Here is an 18,617-nt window from a genome sequence, read left to right on the forward strand (position 1 = left end):
TAAGTCTGTTCGGGCCCATTTCGGCGCGGCGCCGCCCGGGCCCATTTCGGCGCGGCGCCGCCCGGGCCCATTTCGGCGCGGCGCCGCCCGGGCCCATTTCGGCGCGGCGCCGCCCGGGCCCATTTCGGCGCGGCGCCGCCCGGGCCCATTTCGGCGCGGCGCCGCCCGGGCCCATTTCGGCGCGGCGCCGCCCGGGCCCATTTCGGCGCGGCGCCGCCCGGGCCCATTTCGGCGCGGCGCCGCCCGGGCCCATTTCGGCGCGGCGCCGCCCGGGCCCATTTCGGCGCGGCGCCGCCCGGGCCCATTTCGGCGCGGCGCCGCCCGGGCCCATTTCGGCGCGGCGCCGCCCGGGCCCATTTCGGCGCGGCGCCGCCCGGGCCCATTTCGGCGCGGCGCCGCCCGGGCCCATTTCGGCGCGGCGCCGCCCGGGCCCATTTCGGCGCGGCGCCGCCCGGGCCCATTACTCAGGTGGAGCTACTGAGCAGGTGAGGTAAAGGAACTGGGAACAGAGAAGTATTGCACAATGGTATGTTGCATTAGTTGTAGTGTGCGTTGTGCAGGACATGGGTATTAGGGCTTGCATGGTAGTGAATGCTGGTTCTCTGTGTTTACAGATGGGGATGAGCCTGTGTAAAGTAATTCCAGTTCAAAAAGTTTCAGTTATTAGCTTGGTGATATTGTCCATTCAATATTAAAACCTGCAGAATAAGCCAAAGGCGGTTTTTGCTTCTAGAATCACTGCAAATATTTGGTCTGCTCTCTGCATGCTTTTGAGATAATGTTTATTTAAAAAAAGAAACAAAAAGAAAAACAGCTACTTCTCTTGCTCTATTTCTACTTTCTTGTGCTTTGCCCCTCCCCTTTCCCAGGTGATTGGGTTTGGGTGCTGGGCGGGGCCAAAAGGTATATGAGCCCCAGGCATGGCATCAGAGTGCTCCTTCTGCCTGGGCTGCTCTTTGGGGGTAAGTGCTTTGTGTTTCCTTCAGTCAGTTGCCGGGTTCTCTAGGCAGTCTGGAGTCTATGGATTTCTGGATTTCTAAGTGGTTGGAATTCTAGATCTCTAAGTGCTTGAATTAGAGGGATATTTAGTAGAGGCTGCTGGCTCACTTTTTTTTAGGATGACCGCATATTCTCCTGTTTTTGAGATATATTTTAATCTCTGCATGTTTAAAACCACTTGTTTTAGTCCCCTGGAGAGTTACACCAGCTTGATTACATGCTACATGTGGCTTGGCAGCGTAGATGCAGCATTACCAAGAGACTGAGCAGGGTTGTATCAGAGTCACCTTTTTCATCTGCAAAGGGTAAGTCTGTGATTACTGCTGCCGGGGTTGCTGTGTGTGCATGTCTTTTTGGCGTTTGTGGAGTTGTGTTTTTTTTTTTTTTTTTTTGTGTGTGTGTATGTTCTAAGTTTCTGGTTTTCTGAGGGGTAAACAGTTAGTGTGCTGAACGTGGTATGCAGGTGGAGGTTGGGAGCTGCTCAGGACTGGTAGGTTTGGTTTCTAGGAGTATGCGGCATCCATCCTGTGCGATGCGACTGATTGTTGGGCGGGAACGTTCCAGCTTGTGTGTCCTAAGCAATGTAGCTTGTGTAGCGTATGTTGTGTGGCCCGGGCAGAATTTGCTGTGGCGCTGTGAGCGAAGAATCTGAGTTAGAGCTGGTGAGCAACTGAAGTAAAGGAACTGGGAAGAGAGAGGTATTGCAGCAGGTACGCTGTGGTTGTGAGGTGCCTCAGAGTGTGCTTTTCTCTCGTCTCTACAGGTGCTTTGTGCAGTCGTGGACAGGGAAGGGAAATCCTCGTGTCACGAAGCACTGAGGGAAGGTGAGTGTTGTCAGCCTGGTCATCCCTTATCCGAAGCGAAGGGAAGACGCTCAGGTGTTTCCCTGTGAGGGTCCGAAGTGAGGCTGTGTGGGATAGAGGAGCAGTGTGGCAGGTGGTTGCTTGCAAGCACAGTGGTCATTGTGTCCTTCTGTGTTCCCAGGTGGCGTGGGTGATGCTGGCCGCTCCTTTCAAGCTTGGACCTAATTTGCAGGTACAGAGGCAAGTGGCCTGCTGTTTTGAAAGGATAAAACTAAAGATGGGGTCCCTTTTGTTGTTGAGGGATGGGTGCTACTGCTGTCAGCTGAATGTTTATCTTCTGCCTGTGTTTTTCCTTTTGTTCAGGCTGAAACGCAGTGCGCAGTGCAGGACGTCTTGACCCGAGCTGCCTCTGCAGTGACTCTGGTGCGTGGTGAGCAGAGGTAACTGTTGGTTTTGGGGCGCGGTTGTCACTGCAGTTATTTTCCTACATCCAATAGAGTAAAATTCCAGTTTGTCTTTTAGAGGTGCTATAAGTGGGTAAAGAGAACAGATGGAAGCGTGTGCCACGTGGGGTAGGCAAGCGGCTGAGGTACAGGAGGGGATGAGAGTATGTGATTTTTTTTCTGGGGATGAAATGGAATTAATTTTGTTGATGTATAATGTGTTCTGCTCCTAGATTTTTCTTTCAAGGTGAAGAAAAGTTTGAGCTAATTCCAGGTAAGAAAGTTCCAGTTACTTGCTGGGTCGTATTGTCCTTTTAATATTCAAAGCTGCAGCAAAAGCATGGGGATTGTTGCTTCTAGAAACACCCCAGTTTTCTTGTTTGCACTCTGCATGCTGTTGAGCTAAAGCAGACCAAAAAAAAAAAAAAAAGGAAACACACACACACACAAAAAACAACAATAACAAAAAAAAACCACCATTGGGTGATGTGTTGTGAACGCAACGATCATTTAATCCCTTTGTTTTCCCAGGTGGTGTGGATGATACTGGTTGCAGTGTTGGAGCTTGGATTTGGAGAGGAACAGGTGAGCATAGTTGTATGTTGCATCAGCAGTAGTCAGCGTTGTGGAGAAGGTGGGCATCATGACCGGCATGCTCGTGAATGCTGGTACTCTGTTTTTGCAGCTGATGATGAGCCTGGCAATTGACTAAGATGACGACCAGTGCCTGTGCATTTCTTGAGGCGGAGGGAATTTACCATTCAGCAACCTGAGAGCTAAGTTGGGGGGCACCTGGTATTTGCATATCTGGGGTGGCTAATGGGAGCTGGGAGCCAGAGGAGCATGGTGCCTGCTGGCTGACTAGACTTGGTTCCACGGTGAGGGTGGTTCAGGCTGGGTCACGTTCAGGCTGCTTGTGGCCGGGTCACCAGGCTAATAGAAGCAGCGGGATTATTTTGTAGCGTGAGTGCGTGCGCCAGGCAGGACAGTTTCCTTCTGTTCGTCTGTCTTGTAGTGTTGCTTCTGCAGCGTCTGTTCTGTGCTTCTCGGGTCTTGATATCCTCCTAGCTTTTGACACTGGACTGACCAGACAGGGGACTTGGTAGCGGTGCTGAAGGGCCTCAGTGCTTGATTTGTCATCGTGGCTCTGATCCGAGCACTTCTTGTCTTGCAGTCGCTGCTTGAAATGCAGTTCTGTTTCAGGTCTCGTGCATCGTATTCGGTTTGAGATCGCATCTGTTTCCATCCTCACTCTTGAAGAAGTCATCTGGGCCGCATCAGGAGCTCTTGCTTGGGAATTGATTTCCTAAGCGTCGTCTTATGGGGTTTTCAGTCCCCATCCTTCTGGTCTCTTGCCTTGAAGGCAGGCTTTTTAGGCCTCCATCATCCCAGTTCTGGCAGTTGCTTCCAGTCGCGTGTCATGACATTTGAGTCTCTCCTTGGGTCTGGTGCAGAGCACCTGTTCTGACTTGCTGTTGCCATAGGGCTTCCCTCCGGGGGGTCACTTTTTCTTGCGCCTTGTGTTGTGTGTTTTGTTTGTAGTGTTTGTGGCGTGGCTGTGTGTGTATGTGTTTGGTCTGGAGCTGTCCTGCCTGGCAGTTAGTGATGACAGCTAACGTGGCAGTGCATGGGTGTGCTAATACATTGTCTGGAGTGTTTTGGCGAAGACATCCGGTCTGCCTCTGGGCACATACTGAAGGGCAGCTGGCACAGTCATCTCAGTGTTGTTTGTCAGATGTTGGGGGGGGGAGAGTATATCTGCTTGTGAGCAGCTGCTCGCATAGTGCTTGAATGGTGTGGTTAAGGAGGTCTGTCGAATCTTGAAAGCTTACAGATAAGGGGTTTTTGAAACTTTTATTTTTATTTCTCTCCTGTCCCCAGTACAGTGTAAACCTTTGGAGGAACCTGTCGCAGGAAAGAGCTTCTTCCGGAACTGTTCAGCGCTCCGTAGGCAGCTCGGTGACTGGCTTGGTCTACTTCTGAGGTGCTGAGGTATGGGGGCTTCTGTTTTGAAATGATAATATTGTAAACGGGGTCCCTTTGTGTTGTTGAGGGATGGGTGCTAATGCTGGCAGCTGAACGATTATCTTGTGACCGTTTTCATTTGCTAAAGCTGCAACACAGTGTACAACACAGGACTTGACCGCATCTTCTTTTAGCAAGGTGAGCGATGAGCAGATCTAGCAGTTACTTTAGTGGTGCAGTTGTCACTGCAGTTACTTAACTGCCCAAAGTACTGAAGCTGTCCTGCCTGGCAGTTAGCGATGACAGCTAACGTGGCAGTGCATGGGTGTACTAATACATTGTCCGGACTGTATTGGCAAAGACATCCGGTCTGCCTCTGGGCGCGTACTGACGGGCAGCTGGCACAGTCATCTCTGGAGGTTGGTAGATGTGGATTTGGCAGAGTTGAGCTGCTTGCGAGCAGCTGCTCCCATAATGCTTGAACGGTGCACTGTTGAATCATGAAAGCTTACAGATACGGAGTTTTGAAACTTTTATTTTTATATCTTTCCTGTCCCCAGTAGAGTGTGTACCTTAGTAGGAACTGCTCACAGGAAAGAGCTCCTTCTGGAACTGTCCAGCACTCGGTAGGCAGCTCGGTGACTGGCTTGATCTACTTCTGAGGTGCTGAGGTAAGGGGGCTGCTGTTTTGAAACAATAATTTGTAAATGGGGTCCCTTCTGTTGTTGAGGGATGGGTGCTAATGCTGGCAGCTGAATGATTATCTTGTGACCGTTTTCATTTGCTAAAGCTGCAACACAGTGTACAACACAGGACTTGACCACAGCTTCTTTTATCAAGGTGAGCGATGAGCAGATCTAGCAGTTACTTAACTGCACAAAGTACAGTAAAAATCCTGTTTGTATTTCAGAGGTGTGTTGTAGCTGGCCTAAGAGAGCAGATGGAAGCATCTTCCTCGAGGGCAGGTGAGGGGGCAGAGGTTAGGGAGCAGATGAGAGTAACTGTCCTATCTGTGCTGTGTCTTTGGATGCTGCTTCAGCCTATGCTTTTCTTTTTGTTTCACAGGTGTGTCGCACAGGCTGAGTGGGGCCAAGCTGCACTCTGAAGAGCAGCACGAGAAGGGCGGGCTGTTTGTGAGCTGGATTGGAGCAGAACTGCCAAGTAGCACGAGGTGACTGCGAAGGGTCTTGCTTTGCAGGTGCCATGGCAGGCTCTCCACAGAAGCGGTTGAGGATTTGAGAAGAGGTTGCAGATCATCGAGGAGCGACACGTGCAGGGACGGCTTGAAAACGGTATGGCTGCTTTCTCTTCTGTTTATCAGGTGTCCCAGGCGACGTGGGCTGTGATGTTAGCCTTTAGGATCGGAACAAAGCAGGTGCTGATGGCGGTCTTCTTCGGTAGGCAAAGAGTTGCCCGCAGCCCTGTCCTGTGTAGCCTGGGCACGCCTCGCTGAGGATGAAGCTTGCTTTCCAGCAGTTCTGGAAACTGTGTTGAGGCTGAAATGCTGTGTCTGTGTTCGGGTTGGGGTTGCACCTTGGTGAGTGTAGGGATGGGTTTTAAGTGGGTGCAGCGGAGGGCCCGGCCCCAGTGTCCTGTAGTGTGTTTTAACACATCAGCATAGCCTTTTGGTTCTCAGATAGCCTGCTGAAGTAAGTGATTTCTCCTGCGAGTGGAATGGAATCGAATTCTTCTTTTGGCATGTAATCTATTCTGCTCCTAGATTTTTCTTTGTAAATGAAAGATTGAGGTAATTCCAGGTGGAAAAAAAAAGAGTTACTTGCTTGTTTGTATTTTCCTTTCAATATTCAAAGCTGTAGCAAAAGCATGGGGATTTTTGTTTCTAGAAACACCCCAGTTCTCTTGTCTGTGCTCTGCATGCTGTTGAGCTAAGCCATACAAAGAAGTTAATAAAACCACAGCTGCTGCTCCTCCTCTTTCTGCTTTTTTGTGCTTTCCCCCTGCACTTTCCCAGGTGATTGGCTTCAGGTTCCAGGTGGGACCTAATGGTAACTGAGTTGCAGGTATGCCATGAGAGAGCTCCTTCTGCCTGGGCTGCACTTTAGGGTAAGTGCTTTGGTTTTCCTTCAGTAGTTTGGAGGGTTCTTTAGGTGGGTCAGTCTATGGACTGATGCGTTTTCAAGTAGAAACCAGTACTCCTATCTTTTTGAGGTGGCAACTGGTAGGATCTGTCATTGTAAAGCAATCTAGTAGTAGGTGCCTGTATTGCATGCAGCTCTTCCTCAGGTGAGTAGTAGTTATAGCAGTGTTACGGATAGTATGGTGATGTTACTTTGTGTGTTTGCTTTGTGTTTCTGGGTCCCTTATGATTTTTGCAGAATTACGGGGTTTTCTGCGAGTCTTTGCCTTTATGTCAAATCTTATCAAAGTCACAACCTTGGTGGCAAAGTGATGGAGCATGGTTTAGGAGAAATGTATCATTGAAGCTCCCTGTGTGAGCGTGTATCTGAAAATGGCAGCAGTGGGCATGTAAGGGGTATTCTGTTTCAGGTTTAGGGACAGTTTATTGTATTTCTGGAGCTTTTGCCTGTGTGTTTGCTGTCTGTTGAGTCTTTAGACCTTGCAGCCTTCTAGTCTTGATGTCCTTGAATTGACATATTAGAAGTATGTTTATGAGGTGTTGCTAGGTAGTTGTATTTGGGAAACAGTTGAGCATGGTTCCTTGACCGCGTAAGTGCAGTACTGCCAAGAGACTGAGCAGGGTCACCTTCTTCATCACTGAAGAATAAGTCTGTTCGGGCCCATTTCGGCGCGGCGCCGCCCGGGCCCATTTCGGCGCGGCGCCGCCCGGGCCCATTTCGGCGCGGCGCCGCCCGGGCCCATTTCGGCGCGGCGCCGCCCGGGCCCATTTCGGCGCGGCGCCGCCCGGGCCCATTTCTCAGGTGGAGCTACTGAGCAGGTGAGATAAAGGAGCTGGGAACAGAGAGGTATTGCACAATTATATGTTGCATTAGTTGTAGTCAGCGTTGTGGAGGAGGTGGGTGTCAGAGCTAGCATGCTAGTAAATGCTGGTTCTCTGTTTTTGCAAGCGATGATGAACCTGTTTGACGTAATTCCATTTGAAAAAGTTCCAGAGTACTTGACTGGTCGTGTTGTTCTTTCAATTTTAAAAGCTGCAGCAAAAGCATGGGGATTGTTGCTTCTAGAAACGTCTCAAGTCTCCTGTCCGCTCTCTGCATGTTGTTCAGGTAAAGCACATTTTAAAAAAACAATTAAAAAAAAAAATGATAACCAGCTGCTGTTGCTCCTGCTCTGCTCCTACTTCCTTGTGCTTTGTCCCTCCTCTTTCCCAGGTGATTGGGTTTGGGTGCTGGGCGGGGCCAAATGGTATATTATCCCCAGGCATGGCATCAGAGAGCTCCTTCTGCCTGGGCTGCTCTTTGGGATAAGTGCTTTGTGTTTCCTTCAGTCAGTTGCAGGGTTCTTTAGGCAGGCTGGTGTCTATGAATTTCTAGATTTCTAAGTGCTTGAAAGAGAGGGATATTTAGTAGAGGCTGCTGGCTCACTTGTTTTTTGGGATGGTGTCATACACTTCTGTTTTTGAGTTATATTTTAATCTTTAGAGGTATAAAACCACTTGTTTTAGTCCCCTGGAGAGTTACACCAGCTTGATTACATGCTACATGTGGCTTGACAGTGTAGATGCAGCATTACCAAGAGACTGAGCAGGGTTGTATCAGAGTCACCTTTTTCATCCGCAAAGGGTAAGTCTGTGATTACCCCTGCTGGGGCTGCTGTGTGTGTGCATGTCTTTTTGGCATTTGTGGAGCTCAGTTGTTTTTTTGTGTGTGTATGTTCTAACTTCTTGTTTTTCTGAGCTGTAAATAGTGTGTGTGCTGAATGTGGTTGGCAGGAGGAGGTGGGGAGCTGCTGAAGACTGGTAGGTTTGGTTTCTCGGAGTGTGCGGCAGCCTTCCTGTGTGATGCGACTGACTGTTGGGCGGGAACGTTCCAATTTGTGTGTGTTAAGCAATGTAGCTTGTAGTGTGTGTTGTGTGGCCCGGGCAGAGTTTGCTGTGGTGCTGTGAGCAAAGAGTCTCAGTTAGAGCTGTTAAGCAACTGAAGTAACGGAGCTGGGAAGAGAAAGGTATTGCAGTAGTGTACTGGGTCTGGCTGGAATGTTAACTTTCCTGGCAGCAGCCCTTACAGTGCTGTACTCTGCGCTTATAGCTGGATAGCAGTGTTATCACATCAGTGTTGTGCCTACTGTTGAGCTGCAGTGGCACAGCATTGGGCCTTTCTCTAACCCTCCTAGGGGGTGGGCAAAAAGTGAGGAGAGAAACATCACTAGGGCAGCTGACCTAAACCAATCAAAGGGATATTCCATACCATGTAATGTCATACTCAGCAATAAAAGTAGAGACAGGAAGAGGAGGGGAGGGGTGGGCTCTTGTTGGGAAAACGTCGGTCCTCTTCTCGAACCCCGGCTATGTGCATTGAGGCCCTGCTTCAAGGACGTGGTCAATCATCGCTCATTTGTGGGAAGTAGAGAGTAATTTCTTTTCTTTGCACTTCCATATAGCCTTCATTTATTTTATTTGTTTTCCTCCCTTCTTTTTATTTTTTCCCTTTCCCCCTCCCTTTTCCCCTTTCCCTTTTTATTTTCCTTTAGTTAAATTGTTTAGTTCATAATCTTTATTTAATTATTATTATTATTTCCCTTTTCATTAAATTATCCTTATATCAACCCGTGACTTGTTCTTTGCTTTACTTCTACCCCTCCTCATCTAAAAGAGGGGGAGTGAGAGAGCGGTTGTGGGGTTTAGCTGCCCAGCACGGTAAAACCACCACAAGCAGGTACGCTGTGGCTGTGAGGTGCCTCAGAGTGTGCTTTTCTCCTGTCTTTGCAGGTGCTTTGTGCAGTCGTGGACAGGGAAGGGAAATCCTCATGTCACAAAGCTCTGAGGGAAGGTTTGTGTTGTCAGCCTGGTCATCCTTTATCTGAAGCGAAGGGAAGATTGTTTGGTGTTTGATTGTTTTGGTGTATAATCTGTTCTGCACCTAGATTTTTCTTTCTATGTAAAAAAAAAAAAAAAAAATGTTCGAGCTATTTCCAGTTAAGCAATTTCCAGTTACTTGCTGGGCTGTATTGTCCTTTTAATATTCAAAGCTGCAGCAAAAACATGGGGATTGTTGCTTCTAGAAACACCCCAGTTCTCTTGTCTGCAGTCTGAATGCTTTTGAGCTAAAGCAGATTTCAAAAAAAAAAAAAAAAAAAAAAAACAACACCAAAAAAACAAATATACACACACAAAAAACAACAACAAAAATCCACCTTTGGGTGATTTGTTGTGAATACAGCGATCATTTAATCCCTTTGTTTTCCCAGGTGGTGTGGATGATACTGGTTGCAGTGTTGGAGCTTGGATTCGGAGAGGAAGAGGTGAGCACAATTGTACGTTGCATCAGTACTAGTCAGCATTGTGGAGCAGGTGGGCATCATGGCTGGTGTGTTAGTGAATGCTGTTACTCTTTTTGCAGCTGATGATGAGCCTGGCAATTGACTAAGATGACAATCAGTGCCTGTGCATTTCTTGAGGCGGAGGGACTTTACCATGCAGCAACCTGAGAGCTAAGTTAGGGAACACGTGGTATTTGCATATCTGGGGTGGCTAATGGGAGCTGGGAGCTAGAGCAGCATGGAGCCAGCTGGCTGAATAGACTTGGTGCCACGGTGAGGGTGGTTCAGGATGGGTCACGTTCAGGCTGCTTGTGGCTGGGTCACCAGGCTAATAGAAGCAGCGGGATTATTTTGTAGCTTGAGTGCGTGTGCCAGGCAGGACAGTTTCCTTCTGTTCGTCTGTCTTGTAGTGTTGCTTCTGCAGCGTCTGTTCTGTGCTTCTCGGGTCCTGATATCCTTCTAGCTTTTTACAATGGACTGACCAGACAGGCAACTTGGTAGCGGTGCTGAAGGGCCTCAGTGCTTGATTTGTTATAGCTCTGATCTGAGCACTTCTTGTCTTGCAGTCGCTGCTTAAAGTGCAGATCTGTTTCAGGTCTTGTGCATCGTATTCGGTTTGAGATCACATCTGTTTCCATCCTCACTCTTGCAGAAGTCATCTGGACCGCATCAGGAGCTCCTGCTTGGGAATTGATTTCCTAAGTGTCTTCTTATGGGGTTTTCAGTCCCCATCCTTCTGGTCTCTTGTCTTGAAGGCAGGCTTTTTAGGCCTCCATCATCCCAGTTCTGGCAGTTGCTTCCAGTCACATGTCGTGACATTTGAGTCTTCTCTAGGGTCTGGTGCAGAGCACCTGTTCTGACTTGCTGTTGCCATAGGGCTTTCCTCTGGGGGGTCACTTTTTCTTGCGCCTTGTGTTGTGTGTTTTGTTTGTAGTGTTTGTGGCGTGGCTGTGTATGTATGTGTTTGGTCTGGAGCTGTCCTGCCTGGCAGTTAGTGATGACAGCTAACGTGGCAGTGCATGGGTGTACTAATACATTGTCTGGACTGTGTTGGCGAAGACATCCAGTCTGCCTCTGTGCACGTACTGAAGGGCAGCAGGCACAGTCATCTCTGTGGTGTTTGGCAGATGTTGGGGGTTGGGGGGACAGTTGAGCTGCTTGCGAGCAGCTGTTCGCATAGCACTTGAATGGTATCCTTGAGGAGGTCTGTTGAATCTTGAAAGCTTACAGATATGGGGTTTTGAAATTTTTATTTTTATTTCTATCCTGTCCCCAGTAGAGTGTAAACCTTTGGAGGAACCTGTCACAGGAAAGAGCTCCTTCCGGAACTGTTCAGCGCTCTGTAGGCAGCTCGGTGACTGGCTTGATCTACTTCTGAGGTGCTGAGGTATGGGGGCTTCTGTTTTGAAACGATAATATTGTAAATGGGGTTCCTTTGTGTTGTTGAGGGATGGGTGCTAATGCTGGCAGCTGAATGATTATTTTGTGACTGTTTTCCCTTGTTCAGGCTGAAACGCAGTGTGCAGTCCAGGATGTCATGACCCGAGGTGCCTCTGGAGTGACTCGTACGTGATGAGCAGAGGTAGCTGTTATTTTTGGGGTGCGGTTCAGTGCAGTTATTTTCTTACAACCAATAGAGTAAAATTTCAGTTACTCTTTTAGAGGTGCTATAAGTGGGTGAAGAGAACAGATGGAAGCATCTGCCATGTGGGGCAGGCCAGCGGCTGAGGTACAGGAGGCGATGAGAGTGACTGTCCTAAGGGTGCTAAGGGTGCTGTGGCTTTTGCTGCTGCAGTTGCTTTCTCTCCAGTTTATGAGGTGCCACAGACAAGGTGGGCTGAGATATCCTTTAGAGTAGGAGGAAAGCAGGTCGCTGGAATGCTGCGTGGTTCCTGAGAAAGGTGTTGTAGAGGAAAAAGGTTGTCTGGTGTGGCAGTTCCTGATGGCGTTCTTCTTTAATAGGCAAAGAGGTGCCTGAAGCCCCCTCCTGTGCAGCCTGAGTACGCCTCGCTGAGGATGAAGCCTGCTTTCCAGCAGTTCCAAAAACTGTGTTGAGGCTGAAATGCTGTGTCTGTGTTTGGGTTGGGGTTGCACCTTGGTGAGTGCAGGGATGGGTTTTAGGCCGGTGCAGCAGAGGGCCTGGCCCCAGTGTCCTCTAGTGTGTTTTGACCCAGCATATCAGCATAGCCTTTTGGTTCTCAGATAGCCTACTGAAGTAAGTGATTTTTCCTGCGAGTGGAATGGATTTGATTTTTTTTTTTTTTTTTTGGCGTGTAATCAGTTCTGCTCCTAGATTTTCTTTCTATGTAAATAAAGGATATAAAGAAAAAGAAAAGGTACGTTGTTTTTGGGAAACCGTGGGAAGGGTTCCTTGACTACATAAGTGCAGTAGTGCCTAGAGAGTGAGCAGGATCACCTCCTTTATCTCTAGAGAATAAGTCTGTTTGGGCCCATTTAAGCGCGGCGCCGCCCGGGCCCATTTAAGCGCGGCGCCGCCCGGGCCCATTTAAGCGCGGCGCCGCCCGGGCCCATTTAAGCGCGGCGCCGCCCGGGCCCATTTAAGCGCGGCGCCGCCCGGGCCCATTTAAGCGCGGCGCCGCCCGGGCCCATTTCTCAGTTGGAGCTACTGAGCAGGGGAGGTAAAGGAGCTGGGAACAGAGAGGTGTTGCACAATGGTATGTTGCATTAGTAGTAGTGAGTATTGTGCAGGAGGTGGGTATTAGGGCTGGCATGCTGGTGAATGCTGGTTCTCTGTGTTTACAGATGGGGATGAGCCTGTGTAAAGTAATTCCAGTTGAGAAAGTTTCAGTTACTAGCTTGGTGATATTGTCAATTCAATATTAAAACCTGCAGAGAAAGCAAAAAGGGATTTTTGCTTCTAGAATTACCAGAGATATCTTGTCTGCTCTCTGCATTCTTTTGAGATAAAGCTGATTTTTAAAAAAGAAAGAAAAAAACCACAGCTACTTCTCTTGTTCTCTTTCTACTTTCTTGTGCTTTGCCCCTCATCATTCCCAGGTGATTTGGTTTGGGTTCTGGGTGGGGCCAAAAGGTATATGAGCCCCAGGCATGCCATCAGAGAGCTCCTCCTGCCTGGGCTGCTCTTTGGGGGTAAGTGCTTTGTGTTTCCTTCAGTCAGTTGCAGGGTTTTCTAGACAGGCTGGAGTCCGTGGAATTCTAGATTTCTAAGTGGTTGGAATTCTAGATTTCGAAGTGCTTGGAATAGAGGGATATTTAGTAGAGTTTGCTGGCTCACTGTTTTTTGGGATGGTCACATATGCTCCTGTTTTTGAGCCATATTTTAATCTCTACATGTATAAAAACACTTGTTTTAGTCCCCTGGAGAGTTACACCAGCTTGATTACATGCTATGTGTGGCTTGACAGCGTAGGTGCAGCATTACCAAGAGACTGAGCAGGGTTGTATCAGAGTCTGCTCTTTCCTCTGCAAAGGGTAAGTCTGTGATTACTCCTGCTGGGGCTGCTGTGTGTGCACGTCTTCTTGGCATTTGTGGACCTCAGCTGTTTTTTTTTTTTTTTTTTTTTTGTGTGTGTGTGTGTATGTTCTAAGTTTTTGTTTTTTTTTTTTTTCAGGGGCAAATAGTGTGTTCGCTGAGCGTGGTTGGTAGGAGGAGGTGGGGAGCTGCTGAAGACTGGTAGGTTTGGTTTCGAGGAGTGTGTGGCATTATTCCTGTGCGATGCGACTGATTGTTGGGCGGGAACGTTGCAGCTTGTGTGTCTTAGCCATTGTAGCTTGTGTAGTGTGTGTTGTGTGGCCCGGGTGGAGTTTGCTGTGGCACTGTGAGCAAAGAATCTCAGTTAGAGCTGGTGAGCAGCTGAAGTACCGGAGCTGGGAAGAGAGAGGTATTATTGCAGCAGGTACGCTGTGGCTGTGAGGTGCCTCAGAGTGTGCTTTTCTCTTGTCTCTACAGGTGCTTTGAGCAGTCGTGGACAGGGAAGGGAAATCCTCATGTCACAAAGCTCTGAGGGAAGGTGAGTGTTGTCAGCCTGGTCATCCCTTATCCGAAGCGAAGGGAAGACGCTCAGGTGTTTCCCTGTGAGGGTCCGAAGTGAGGCTGTTTGGGATAGAGGAGCAGTGTGGCAGGTGGTTGCTCGCAAGAAGAGTGGTCATTGTGTCCTTTTGTGTTCCCAGGTGGCGTGGGTGATGCTGGCCGCTCCTTTCAAGCTTGGACCTAATTTGCAGGTACAGAGGCAAGTGGCCTGCTGTTTTGAAAGGATAAAACTAAAGATGGGGTCCCTTTTGTTGTTGAGGGATGGGTGCTACTGCTGTCAGCTGAATGTTTATCTTCTGCTTGTCTTTCTCCTTTGTTGAGGGTGAAACGCAGTGCGCAGTGCAGGACGTCTTGACCCGAGCTGCCTCTGCAGTGACTCTGGTGCATGATGAGCAGAGGTAACTGTTGTTTTTGGGGCGCGGTTGTCACTGCAGTTATTTTCCTACATCCAACAGAGTAAAATTCCAGTTGGGCTTTTAGAGGTGCTATAAGTGGGTAAAGAGAACAGATGGAAACATCTGCCATGTGGGGCAGGCAAGCGGCTGAGGTACAGGAGGGGATGAGAGTATGTGATTTTTTTTCTGGGGATGGAATGGACTCAATTTTGTTGGTGTATAATCTGTTTTGCTCCTAGATTTTTCTTTCTGCGTAAATGAAAGTTTGAGCTAATTCCAGGTAAGAAAGTTCCAGTTACTTGCTGGGTCGTATTGTCCTTTTAATATTCAAAGCTGCAGCAAAAGCATGGGGATTGTTGCTTCTAGAAACACCCCAGTTCTCTTGTTTGCACTCTGCATGCTGTTGAGCTAAAGCAGATTTAAAAAAAAATACAGGAAACACACACACAAAACAACAATAACAAGAACAAAAAAAAAACAACACCATTGGGTGACTTGTGAACGCAGCGATCATTTAATCCCTTTGTTTTCCCAGGTGGTGTGGATGATACTGGCTGCACTGTTGGAGCTTGGACTCGGAGAGGAACACGTGAGCACAATCGTATGTTGCATTAGCAGTAGTCAGCATTGTGGAGAAGGTGAGCAATGGGGCCAGCGTCCTAGTGAATGCTGTTACTCTGTTTTTGCAGCTGATGATGAGCCTGGCAATTGACTAAGATGACAATCGGTGCCTGTGCATTTCTTGAGGCGGAGGGACTTTACCATGCAGCAACCTGAGAGCTAAGTTGGGGGGCACCTGGTATTTGCATATCTGGGGTGGCTAATGGGAGCTGGGAGCCAGAGCAGCATGATGCCTGCTGGCTGACTAGACTTGGTGCCACGGTGAGGGTGGTTCAGGCTGGGTCACGTTCAGGCTGCTTGTGGCTGGGTCACCAGGCTAATAGAAGAAGTGGGATTATTTTGTAGCGTGAGTGCGTGTGCCAGGCAGGACAGTTTCCTTCTGTTCGTCTGTCTTGTGTTGCTTCTGCGATGTCTGTTCTGTGCTTCTCGGGTCTTGATATCCTCCTAGCTTTTGACACTGGACTGGACTAGACAGGCAACTTGGTAGTGGTGCTGAAGGGCCTCAGTGCTTGTTTTGTCATCATGACTCTGATCTGAGCACTTCTTGTGTTGCAGTCACTGCTTAAAGAGCAGGTCTGTTTCAGGTCTCGTGCGTCATATTCGGTTTGAGATCGCATCTGTTTCCATCCTCACTCTTGCAGAAGTCATCTGGGCCGCATCAGGAGCTCTTGTTGGGAATTGAATTCCTAAGCATCGTCTTATGGGGTTTTCAGTCCCCATCCTTCTGGTCTGTTGTCTTGAAGGCAGGCTTTTTAGGCCTCCATCATCCCAGTTCTGGCAGTTGCTTCCAGTCGCGTGTCATGACATTTGAGTCTTCTCTAGGGTCTGGTGCAGAGCACCTGTTCTAACTTGCTGTTGCCATAGGGCTTCCCTCCGGGGGTCTCTTTTTCTTGCGCCTTGTGTTGTGTGTTTTGTAGTGTTTGTGGCGTGGCTGTGTGTGTATGTGTTTGGTCTGGAGCTGTCCTGCCTGGCAGTTAGTGATTAATGTGGCAGTGCATGGGTGTACTAATACATTGTCTGGACTGTTTTGGCGAAGACATCCGGTCTGCCTCTGGGCACGTACTGAAGGGGAGCTGGCACAGTCATCTCTGTGGTGTTTGGCAGATGTGGAGGTGGGAGAGTATATCTGCTTGTGAGCAGCTGCTCGCATAAGCGCTTGAATGGTGTGCTTGAGGAGGTCTGTTGAATCTTGAAAGGTTACAGATATGGGGTTTTGAAATGTTTATTCTTATTTCTTTCCTATCCCCAGTAGAGTGTAAACCTTTTGGAACCTGTCACAGGAAAGAGCTCCATCTGGAACTGTTCAGCACTGGGTAGGCAGCTCAGTGACAGGCTTGATCTACTTCTGAGGTGCTGAGGTAATGGGGCTGCTGTTTTGAAACAATAATTTGTAAATGGGGTCCCTGCTGTTGTTGAGGGATGGGTGCTAATGCAGGCCGCTGAATGATTATATTGTGACTGTTTTCATTTGTTAAAGCTGCAACACAGTGTACAACGTGGGACTTGAGCATAGCTGCTTTCGGCAAGGTGAGTGATGAACAGATGTAGCAGGCACTTTAGGGGTGCAGTTGTCACTGCAGTTAGTTAACTACACAAAATACAGTAAAAATCCTGTTTATATTTCAGGGGTGTTGTAGCTGGCCTAAGAGAGCAGATGGAAGCATCTGCCTCGAGGGCAGGTGAGGGAGCAGAGGTAAGGGAGCAGATGAGAGTAACTGTCCTAGCTGTGCTGTGTCTTTGGATGCTGCTTAGGCCTATGCTTTTCTTTTTGTTTCACAGGTGAGTCGCACAGGCTCAGAGGGGCTAAGCTGCACTCTAAAGAGCAGCACGAGAAGGGCGGGCTGTTTGTGAGCTGGATTGGAGCAGAACTGCCAAGTAGCACGAGGTGACTGCGAAGGGTATCCATCTTGCTTTGCAGGTGCCATGGCAGGCTCTCCATAGAAGCAGTTGAGGATTTGAGAAGAGGTTGCAGATCATCAAGGAGCAACACATGCAGGGACGGCTTGAAAACGGTATGGCTGCTTTCTCTTCTGTTTATCAGGTGTCCCAGGCAATGTGGGCTGTGATGTTAGTCTTTAGAATCGGAACATAGCAGGTGCTGATGGCGGTCTTCTTTGGTAGGCAAAGAGGTGCCCAAAGCCCTGTCCTGTGTAGCCTGAGCACACCTTGCTGAGGATGAGGTGTCCTTTCTACCAGTTCCCAAAACTGTGTTGAAGCTGAAATGCTGTGTCTGTGTTTTGGTTGGGGTTGCACCTTGGTGAGTGTAGGGATGGATTTTAAGTGGGTGCAGCGGAGGGCCTGGACCCAGTGTCCTGTAATGTGTTTTAACACATCAGCATAGCCTTTTGGTTCTCAGCTTACTTAAGTAAGTGATTTTTCCTGTGAGTGGAATGGAATTGAATTCTTTTTTGGCATGTAATCAGTTCTGCTCCTAGACTTTTCTTTCTATGTAAATAAAAGCTTGAGCTAATTCCAGATGAAAAAAAAAAAAAATCAGCTACTTGCTTGGTCATTTTGTCCTTTTAATATTCAAAGCTGTAGCAAAAGCATGGGGATTGTTGTGGAGGAATGGTTAAGTGAGGTAGGACACGTGGATGTTGAGCAGTTAGGAGGTCATGGGCTAGGGGAGGTACCGTACTCAACTCATATGAGCCTGGGCACGTGCGCAGCTGGTTGAGAACCAATCAGGCCCAAGGACACGATGCCCTTGTGTGGTTGGGAAAGTCCCTAAGGCGGGACGGTAGCTAAAAGAGGGAGGAACTAACTGACAAGATAGGAAAGTGTTAGCCAATCCTGAGCTTAGTTTTTGCAATATGTATGAGTTGATTATGTTCGAACTAGATAAAAGGCGACTGAGCTATCCATTAAAGTTGAAGTTCACTGTTCACTCATATTGAGCGTCTGTGTCTTCCTTCTGTCGACAACAAATAGCGCCCGAACAGGGACCGATCTGAACGGGATTTGGACACTGCTGGCGGTGATCCTGGGCCACGGTTGGACGGAATAAGGGAGGAACCGGTCCTGCAACGCAGCCCAGGAGGTGGAAGGGACAAGAATCCCCTCACCCGCGTCGGGAAGGTGAAAGGGACGTGGAGTCCCCGCACCCGGGAGAGCATCCCGCCGGTCACGCGTCGCCGAGGTCTGAAAGGTGAAAGGGACGAAAACTTGGAGTCCCCGCACCCACAGCTCGGAAGGTGGAAGGGAGTCCCCGCACCCGGGATGAGCCTATAAAGGGTCCCGCCGGAGAAGCGCCGCCGAGGTCTTTGCAAAGGCTGCAACCAACGTATATAAAGGTATGGAGAGACAAGCGGCGTATGCTTTGCTCGAATGCTTTTTAGAAAAGTGGATCACTTCAGATATAGACTGCAAAAAGGATTTACCAGGATTATTAGCATATGGAGTAATGCAGGGTTGTTTTATCAATCCTGATACAGTTTTTCAACAAACAGAGTGGCGTAAATTTGGGGACAAATTGTTTGATGAAGTTATTAATGAAAATAAGGCTGCTAAAAAATTATTGAAGCCTTGGAGAGCAGTCACTAACGCCTTAGTTATACATCAGGCTGAGCAGAGAGTCGCTACTGCTGCTACAGAGCGACTGGGATTGCCAGGAAGTGTTGGAGCTGGGGATTGCCCACTGCCGCCTTCAGTGAGAACGATAACGCTGCCTCAGGGGGCTACGGGGCAGTGGGAGCCTCCCCCCCCCTCAGTCACCGCCACGAGCAGTGCTGCGCTCGGAGTTCCGCGGAATCGAATGGCAGCTGACCCTCACCGTGTGGCGAGTCGGCACAGAGCAGAGGGACGGACATCAGGACCCTGCAGCCTGTCTGATGTAACCATGGAAGCAGCGGCGGCTGTACTGCTTCTCTCTGGCATTCTTTTTATAAGAGGTTTACCTTGCAATGAAAAAGGGATACTAACTGGAGTGTTAATAATTGTATGTGTTATTCTTAAATGTCCA

General features: G+C 48.8%; 2 long non-coding RNA genes across 2 annotated transcripts; both read left to right on the plus strand.

Annotated features, from left to right (window-relative positions):
- Positions 1-305: 305 nt before the first annotated feature.
- Positions 306-12,228, plus strand: LOC309877841. The gene is made up of 5 exons (XR_014317439.1): positions 306-485; positions 1,187-1,304; positions 4,774-4,881; positions 11,136-11,210; positions 11,591-12,228. It is a non-coding gene; the product is annotated as an uncharacterized lncRNA (long non-coding RNA).
- A 768-nt stretch (positions 12,229-12,996) lies between these two features.
- Positions 12,997-14,834, plus strand: LOC309878124. Its single transcript, XR_014317487.1, has 6 exons — positions 12,997-13,081; positions 13,560-13,620; positions 13,781-13,831; positions 13,962-14,038; positions 14,571-14,636; positions 14,725-14,834. It is a non-coding gene; the product is annotated as an uncharacterized lncRNA (long non-coding RNA).
- The last annotated feature ends 3,783 nt before the right edge of the window (positions 14,835-18,617 follow it).

This window comes from Aythya marila, assembly GCF_965140915.1.
Source record: "Aythya marila genome assembly, chromosome: 4".
NCBI classification, from domain to species: domain Eukaryota; kingdom Metazoa; phylum Chordata; class Aves; order Anseriformes; family Anatidae; genus Aythya; species Aythya marila.